At 40.8% G+C, this 9,925-nt stretch overlaps 1 pseudogene; it reads right to left on the reverse strand.

The window, feature by feature from the left end:
* Positions 1-4,048: 4,048 nt before the first annotated feature.
* On the reverse strand, positions 4,049-5,600 carry LOC147426884 (uncharacterized; annotated as a pseudogene).
* Positions 5,601-9,925: the final 4,325 nt, after the last annotated feature.

The raw sequence follows: 9,925 nt of genomic DNA on the forward strand, positions 1-9,925 counted from the left end.
AAAGCCCCCCTTGAGAGCTGACCATAAAGGACATTCGAGGCCATAAAGTAGAGACCCATGAGAGAGCTCATACGATGATCACCATTGTCTTGTGCACCTCATTAGCCCTCATGTACCCACTCCCCATATGTTTTGAGTTGATGTATTATGTGATGAGGATATTCATGATGATGAGGATATAGGTTAGGGTTGCATATATGCCCACTCTAGGTACCCTAATTTATGTTTATCTTTATGTTCCCCTGACATTGTACTAGAGTCACACATGGTTGCAACCTTTTGGTCTCATAGGCCATTTTGGCCTTTTGAAGATGTTAATATAACATCTCATTTCATCTCTCTCTCTCTCTCTCTCTCTCTCTCTCTCTCTCTCTCTCTCTCTCTCTCTCTCTCTCTCTCTCTCTCTCTCTCTCTCTCTCTCTACTTGACTGGATTTTAGAGCAAAGGGAACCTGTATTCACAATTTTGTGAACATGTTTGAAGGACTTGTATGTGGACATATTCAAATCCTCTTTCACATACAATGTGCATTTTTGTTGGATTCTAAGTAGTAATTTATTTTAAGTATGCACAAAAATACAAAATCAATGTATGCTATTTACATTTACAAAGTGATGCCAAGAGGAATCTTCTAGGGTCGATGTATAGGGACATTTATTTCTTATTATAAGCTTTGGTAAGAAATATTTTTCCTATCTTTGCACATCTAAGATGAAAGCAAGTTGTGTGGAGCTTACTTTTGTTATCAGATAAATAACAAAGTACACAATGAAAAGCTGGAAACATTCTTTGTTCCAAAAACTACTTACAGTGTGCTCATACATGGATTCACGTGCTCTCTAAGTTTGTTAGGCATCTTAAGGAGTTGGATAAGGATCGATGCTTACTTTACCTTTAATCAAGCTCTCACTATTTAGGGTTACCACCATCTCTCTCTCTCTCTCTCTCTCTCTCTCTCTCTCTCTCTCTCTCTCTCTCTCTCTCTCTCTCTCTCTCTCTCTCTCTCTCTCTCTCGCAGTTGATCATGTGTATGTATGGTAGAATAGCCTGAGGATGGTGAACTTTGCATGTTGCAAAGCTCATATCAGGGGTTGCAATTGTGTTTGAATGTTCCCAAATATAACACTGGACAAAGGAGTTTGATGCAATAATGCATGATGTTTTGAGGGTGTAATTTAAGGTTGGAAAACACACAAGTTTCTAACGCAAAAGAGGTTTCTAAAAGGAGTTTATCTAGTGAAGAGTTTGACGAAGGTATGTATGGGATGTGGTGTAGGGAATCACAAGTTGCATAGTGATAGATGGATAGCAATGTTCAAATCCAATGATCATAAACAAAAGAAATGGACACTCTTTGGGTGTATGGAATATACATAATGCAAACAAGATCTCTAAAGATGCGACAATAGCAATCATGCAACAAGTTGCAGTCAATTGTAATGTAAAAGGCAAGGGAACAATTTAAGTTAGCTCATGAAATGGGTCATGGTGCAAAATGTAAGTAGTGGTTTTCTATATGCATGAAGTGAAAAGTGTCCAGATTTGTCTTGGATGGCCATAAGTCAAAAGGTGTTTGCAGACGCTCAAAGTCAGTGGGGATAACATGGTGCATTAAACATATTAATTTGGCAAAGTTGAATACACTTGGACATACAAAGTTGGTTGAGGTTAGAAGTGGTGGTGCTAAGCAGTGCTAGAGGTGTGCACAGGTGCGTGGCAAAGGGTTTAAGCAAGTATCGAGGTCCTGTGCAGCCCCAAAGGGTAGAGGAAATGAATGCTTAATGTGTTTTTTTGGGCCAAAAAGGGCTCCAAAATGGGCCATTTGGGATAGTGGTTCCAAGTATCCAAAGTGCCAAGTCAGTGTTGTAGAATGTGGGGTGATGTTCTCTAGAAGTTGGTCAATACAAATTATCAAAGGGAGCCACAGTGTGGAAGATATTCCAGTTTGAAGATAGAGGGTTTTACAAATCCCCGATGGACAGGGTAGCTAGGGACAGATTGATGGAGCATGTTTGGAGTGAGAGACGCGTAGTGCTTGAATTATGGAGCATGCATGTCTTTTCGGATCGTGGATCGGAGCTCTACAAAGAAAGTTATGGTCAATTCAAGATTTGTCGCGGGTCGGGTTTGTGCCCACTTGACAACATGGGAAATTGTTCCATCTGGCATTTTTTGGGCCTTGACGAGGATTGAGAAGGTAGTATACATCAAGTGATACTAGTAGGAATTGATGATGCATGAATCAGAGTCCCATGCAACAAGATATGCCCTAGTGGAAGTATGGACCAGTTGAAGGTGAAGTGGTTGTAGATGACTTTTTCAAGTTTGATCACCTTGGATTGCGGGCCACACAAGATTGAAATGGGGTGGTTCCTCTATGGACCAAATTTGGGGACTCGGCCTATAAGCATGGGCTTACAGATTTGCAAGGGGAACCCTGAGCAAGAAATGGAAAGTGCTAGAAGTTGGGGGGGGGGGGGAAATGGGTTTTTTTTAAAGTTTTGTACTGAATTTTAAAGGTCCTTGGTGGGGGAATGCCCTGCGGGAACCACGTGGCCATTAAGTCATCCCACATGCACAACGGGGACATCAGAGGGTGGACTATATAGGTATCTGTCATGATAGAAGTGGCCATGAAAGAGACGAGAGTCAAGGTAATAGTCAAGTCTAATGTGCACATGAGGATGGCCAACCATACTAAAACAAGGTGCATGGGTGTGGCACAAAATGTGAAGGTCAAGGTGATGGGCATAGAGTGCCTGATAGATTTTTTTGTGATGAAGGCAGGTGATAATTATTATCCAATCATTTTTGGGTAGGTTGTGGCTTTTGGCAATAGGTGCTAAACAAGACTGGGAGAGCAAAGTGTTCGCTTTGCCTGACAGAGAGAAAGTGAGACAAGATTGTCCTAGATTTGAAGACCAAGGAGAGAAATTCTCATCCTATGGCAGCTAAAGATGAAGATGACACAACAAGCTATGAGTACAAGACAGAGACGGCCTATGATGAAGGCTACACTAGCACAAAGGGAGAGGATAGCAAAGACGACATGTTGAAGATAGATGCAGATCTATTCGGAGTCACCATAGATGAGTCTCCAAAGGTAAAAGGTATACAACGTCAAGCTCATGGTTTAAACATAGAGGAGATGTTGAGCATGTTAAGTGACGATTTGACCAAGGGTGAGAAGGAGAATTATGTCCAACTATGCGAGTCCTATCCTAACCTATTTGCGACGGAATACAAATATTTGTGAGGTGCAAAAGGGGTAGAGCACAAGATTGTTCTCAAGGAGGGACACATACTTAAACTGCATTGCATTTATTCGATCGAATAATGCAATTTTTATCGAATAACTCGTCATTATTCGCGTATTATTGTAAAATACGTGGTATTTTTGAATAATTTATAAACTATCGATCGATAAACTATCAATCGATACATTATCGATCAATAGTTTATCGATCGGTATAGTATTGATCAATACGCTAGATTTTTTGGAGCTTGCTAGTTTTCTCACAGCTCACACTCTCTACCTCATACTCTCTAGACGCATTGTATTCTCTCTATGTTTATGGCAATGAATTTGTTCTGGAGTTGCTAATTGATGAATTTGTTGAGAGTCAAGCAATGCCTGTTTATGCGAATTCTCTTCAATACTTTACTTTGTTGCTACTAAATCAAAAAAGTGAGATATATAGCTCAATAGGGAGCTACAATGAGAAAAAGTGAGATACATTATCATGAAAAGATGTTTACATTTTGCCATCTATCATAGGCACTAGGTCATCAACCTCTTCATTGGCTAAACATTCTGTAGCCGCTTCCCACTCCATCTCATCGTCGCTACATCTTTGTTCCGCCAGAGTTTCATGAGTTGGAAGCACTCCAAAGTGTACTTCGATCGCACGTGTGGCTATCTTTGTGGGTGCATGAAGGAGACGCATGTTACAAAAGACGTACACAAGGTCTGCGGCACGAGTAGGACTTAAGCAATTTCTACGCTTTGAGTGCACAAAGTCATAAGAAGACCAACACTCACAACTATTTACTGGATGACCGGGAGCACCCTGGTCGCCACGTGTTATAACTCAACTACGTCTCCTCCATATTATTTCCACCATATTGGGCATGAAATCTTTTTTACGCTATGAAGAACCCAAGGATCTCTGAAAGTTCCTTCCCTATTGGCATAATCCACCCTCTGCTGGGATGCATCCATGCCATCGTCGCCTGGCAACAACTGGGAGCAGACATTTCTAAAGTCTCTCATCACCTCTTTGTTGGAGGCTTGTCCGTTCATCTGGAACTTTGGATCCAAGACAAATGCAGCACCATGCAATGGTGTGTGCATTTGAGCCCATCGTTTTTCCACAAGATGCACGATTTGTGATCTCTCTCTTGGATTATAGTGGTTGTATTCTTTGGTTTGACGCAATGCCTCAGACATGATCCAATAAACCTTACCAATGACAAACTTATATGTGTCGACAACCCTTAGTAGTTCCACATAGGGCTTACTAACCCTAACAAATTTGTCAATGTTCCGCCAAAAGAGAGGAGATTGCACCAAGGACACACATTTTTGAGCTGCTTCGTGATGGCTTGGATACTTGTTGAGCCAAGCCTCCCAACGGTGATCTGCAACAGTTTCTATAAGAGCCGCTCGCACTTCAATGAGATTATTCAAAACATAGTATGATGTAGCGAACCGTGTGGCACAGAAGATTTGAAGTGCTTTTTTCGGAGACTTGGAGCGAAATAATGCATATGTAAACTGATGTTCCCGTATAAACTTGACTATGTGATTGGCATCAATAAGAACGTGTTTTATGAATGATAATCTGCCCAATATCCTTTAGAAGTAAATTCAGGGTGTGAGCTGCACATCCAGTCCATGTAATTTCTGAGTACTTTTCCATAATGGCTAAACCCGCTCCTTTGTAGTTTGAAGCATTATTTGTAACAATAGCTATCACATTCTTCGATCCACCCAGTCAAGCAATAGCTCGCTCATATACCTTTGTCAAGTAGAGAGATGTCTTCTCTTTCAATGAGGTATCAGTGGCCTCCAAAAACATTGCACCTTTGGGACAAATTACGATGACATTGATCAATGGTCTTTTCTGACAGTTGGTCTATCCGTTGAGGGCTAGTGTATAGCCAAACGTTGGAACAAAGTCAAGCACTGTTCCCTTGGGAATCGCTTCTGTATTGCTATTGACTTTGTCAACATACTCTGTTTGCATTTTATTATAATCAGGATAGATGAATCCTTTTTTTGCAGTTGACATCAGGGTATCTTTGAAAATAGGATTTCTTATGACATTAAATGAGATTCCACAAGCCATGAAGGCTTGTGTCCACTTTAGATGCAATTCAAGCATGTCCTGTTGAGTGAATGCTGCCTGTAGAGTCCCAAGCGTACCGGCTCTGCTAAATGTCCCGGGACTAGCATCTATCCCTCCCATGGCACCATTTGGAAAAGTGTAAGGACTTTGAGGTGTTCGGGTTGTCCCCATTGAAGGTCCTTGGTTAGCTCGCATGTCTTCTTGATCCACACTCACTTCTTTTATGTTGACAGATGACGCACCCGTCATGCCCTTCTGTCTCTTAGGAAGAAGTCATGCCTGTTTGCATTTCTTTACATACCCTGCAAAATGGACTCATATGTCGTTAGGTGGTGCTCCACATTCTTTCACATTGGGACTAGTGCCGAATAAATGTTCTTTGATGCGATTTGCGTTGCCGTGGCACTTATGCCCACAATGTTTGCATTCCAAAAATGAAACTGTTTTGCCTCTCTCTTTTTCCTCCACATACGACCACTCTTTTCCTCGCACCATGCTTTCTGACTTCAACAAAATATATCCTACAATCAAGATACACTATGATTATAATTTTTCACCATAATAGCGCAATGAGAAAGATAAAAGGTTATAGATATGATTTGCTAAATTAAAATGATGAATGAATAGTGTTAAGATAATATTTTAGGAAAGATCACCAATGGATATATCATTCTTGGCTACTAGGTGGTAAAGAGCGTTTGCTCAAGACAACCTAGATGAGCGATGGAGTCATCTCACATTTCACTATCTATGTCTCTTGGAGGTAGGAGCTACTGCTCAAACATAACCAATTGACCCTAAAATAACTGAGGTCTCTAATTTCTATATCAACATAGAGGTAAGAGCATGAGCTCGATAACATCCACGTGACTCCCAAGTACTATGCATGACTAATATTCACTAGGAGGTAAGAGCTTTTGCTCGATCACAACCTAGTGAATTCTATAGGTAATCCACCATATTCACTTAGAGGTAAGAGCATAAGCTTGATAACAACCAAGTGAATCCTATTTCATACCTTAAACCTCACTTGGAAGTAAGAGAATCATCTCATAACAACCAAGAGGCATTAAGTGGACCTATTCTATGCAACCAAGTGAATCTTACTCCATACCTTAAACCTCATTTGGAAGTAAGAGAATCATCTTATAACAACCAAGAGACACCAAGTGTACCTATCCTATGTCTATATGGAGGTAAGAACATTTGTTTATGACAACCAAAAGACCCTACATGTATGTGTATATGTTCTAAAATGTATGAACTAACACTATTATTTGTGCACATATTATTCCTATGATAGATTTTAACCATCAAATGTCACTTTTAGTATCTATTCTAAAACAAATAAGCTAAGAATATAGCTTCTAATGTTTAGAATTATACATTCGCACTATGGCGAGAAAAGTAGCCTTTAATGCATACAATTATTTATTTATCTATTCTTAAACAAGTAGACCTAAAGTATAGTCTCTATTGCTTAGACTAATTTATTTAATCTTATTAATAGAGTTAAAGAATAACTTCTATTGCTAAGAATTATAAGTGATTCAAATTTATACCATTATTTTATTTTTAATGTATAAACATTAAAAATAATATTTTCTTAAAAAATCAAATATTTTTTCAGTTGACAACTCAACCTTTCTATGTCGGAGGTAACCTGACACTTTGGTGAAGGAAATTGTAGCTAAAACACACAAATTTGAGCTTTATATACTACTACTGTATCGATCAAAAATATATAGATCGATTTATACTATCGATCGAAAGCGTATCGATCGATATTGAAGCGATCGATAGTTTATCGATCGATATGTAAGCAATAAAATGTTTTTCTGAAAAAAGCTGACGTGGCAGCAAATAATACGCATGAATAAATCTTTAGAACGTATTAATTGACCATTATTCACGAATAAAACGAATGTCAAATAACGAATCATGCAACCCAGGACTTAAAGCACAGAAGCTAAGAAGACTAGGGGAGATCCAAAAGGAGGCCCTTTGGCAGGAGATCAATAAGTTGCTGGATGCAGGTATCATATACCATGTGAAGGAGTCAGAGTGGGTTTCACCAGTGGTTATAATCCCTAAGAAGAATGGGAAATGGAGGGCATGTGTCGAGTACAAGCCACTGAATGCAATGACCAAGAGAAATCACTACCGGCTGTCGTTTCAAGACGAGATCCTAAACCAAGTGGCTGTGCATGAAAAGATACTCAATTATGGATAGTTTTTCGGGGTATTTTTAGATAGGTGTTGCACATGAGGACCAGATGAAGACCACATTTATCTCTCCATGGGGTTGTTTTTCTTACTGTAGGATGATTTTTGGGTTGGTGAATGCATATGCTACTTTCCAAGATTAGATGAACAAGGTGTTTGGCCCATACTTGGTCCGCTTTATCAAGACCTTCATGGATATATAGGTTGTTACAGCTCAAGAGTGGAGCACCTATCAAAGCTGCAATTATGTTTTCAAAAGGCTTGAGGAAGAAGGAGGTCAATTGAACCCTAAGAAGCGCAAGCTAGCACAACCTCGAGCGCAACTATTGGATCATATGGTGTCGCAAAATGGTATAGAGGCTGATCTCGAGAAGGTGAAAGCGTTGGTGGTGATGGAGCCGCCATCAAATTCTCAAGGTTTGGCTTTGTTTGTTCATAAGCTAAAGTATAGGTCACTCCTCTTTTGGATGTTATCGTAATATGTGCATCCTCTTCAAAAGAGGGTGCAACAGGTGCACGATTATCAGTGGGATGAGGAAGCTCAGGATGGGTCAAGGAAATCTTGTGTCAGTTGCCAGCGATGTGTCCTCCCACTCGAGAGGATGACTTTTATGTGTCTATGACAGTAGGCACGGTTGCAATCAGAGTGATTTTACTACAGAAGGTAGGGAGAAGCTACAAACCTATATACTTTGAGAGTAGGGTGATTAGCCCAGGAGAGGAGACCTACACTGAAGCAGAGCAATGGGTGATGGCTTTGGTCTTCGCTTGCAGGAAGTTCAAAGTACATTTAATTGTGCACATGTTTTTTGTGTTGAAAGCTAACAATCTGTTACCAGAAATAGTGTTGCATTTGAAGCGAGGGACGAGGATCATGAAGTGGGTGTTGGAGTTGGAGTTGTAAGAGTTCGAGTCAGAGTTCAAAGTAGACCACACGAGTCGGTCCCACCTGGCGGACATTCTTGTCAAAAAGGCTATTGATTTGCCAGCCTATCCAAGAGTGGTGCGAGATGAACCTAAAGAGGAGCCGAATTTGGAGAATGCTTTTACAATGTGGTTCGACAAAGTGTATCGAAGGGTGGTATAGAAGGCAGGTGGAGGTGTGGCGATACATGACCCACACGACAAAGTCATATTTTTGAAAGCTTATGATCTGGAGGAGGTCCACACCAATAACGAGGCGCAGTATCTCACTCTGCATTTGGGTTTAAAGCAGTGTATAGAATTCGGTATTTCCAGGTTGGTGGTAAAGAGCGATGCGTTGCTAGTCATCAAGCAATTGCTAGGCCAATGGCAAGTAAATCGGGATTCTTTGAAGCATTGATTCTTCACCATTAAGAAGATGCTAAAGTTTTTTGAAGCGGTTGAATTCAAGCATGCAAGGAGAGAGTAGAACCAAGAAGCGGACCAATTAGCAAGTAGCAGAGTGCAGGTGCATATTGCAGGCCTATATGTGGCCCCAACCACTTATGGAGGTAGGGAGACTCTGAAGGAGATTGAAGGGTTCTTGAGTGCAGGGTAGTGTCCAGAGGGTTTGTCCAAGTTGCAAAGAAGGAGAGTGGTGCAGAAGGACCGCAAATTCGCACTGGTAGTAGGTGAAGATTTGATGAACTATGGGCATGACAGAGTGCTAAGGAGGGTGTTGTACAAGGAAGAGTTAGGTATAGTGATGGAGCAATGCCACGAAAAGAGTGGACATTAGGGTAAAGACCAGGTTCTATTTCGAGTGCTAAGTGCAAGCTTTTGGTGGCCTTCCATAGTGAAGGACGTACATTACTGGTGCAAAACATGCCACGATTATCAGACTATAGGTGAGAGGCGATTGGTAGCAAAGTCGCAGGGTGCATCATCACACAAAGTGCTTTTGAGAAGTGGGGTTTGGATGCCATAGGTCCACTCCCAAAGTCTACAAGTGGTAGGAAGTATGTTGTGGTAGCCATTGACTACCTTACACGATGGGTCGAGGCCAAGGATGTGAAGGAAGTGAATGCTAATGTGGTAGCTTAGTTTCATAAAGCAAGCTAATGCGTGCATTAATAGAGAAGCTAAGGATTCAACATCGATTTTCCTCACCCTATCATCCCCAATGCAATGGTCTAGTAGAGAGTGCCAATGGCCAAATCGTGAAAATGTTGACAAAATATGTGTACAAGAAGGAGATTGAGTGGGAAATGAATCTAGAGAAGTGTCTGTGGGCATACAAAACATCCTACAAGGTGGCTTCAAATTTCACTCCATTTGAGCTAGTCTATGGTAAGGAGGCTATATTGCCGGTCCATGCACAATTAGGTGCTTTGAAAGGTATGTGGCATGTCAATGCCACTCAACAGGAGGTTCTACAGGATCGA

The sequence above is a fragment of the Adiantum capillus-veneris genome, chromosome 24 (genome assembly GCF_014529385.1).
Source record: "Adiantum capillus-veneris isolate H3 chromosome 24, ASM1452938v2, whole genome shotgun sequence".
Lineage (NCBI taxonomy): Eukaryota > Viridiplantae > Streptophyta > Polypodiopsida > Polypodiales > Pteridaceae > Adiantum > Adiantum capillus-veneris.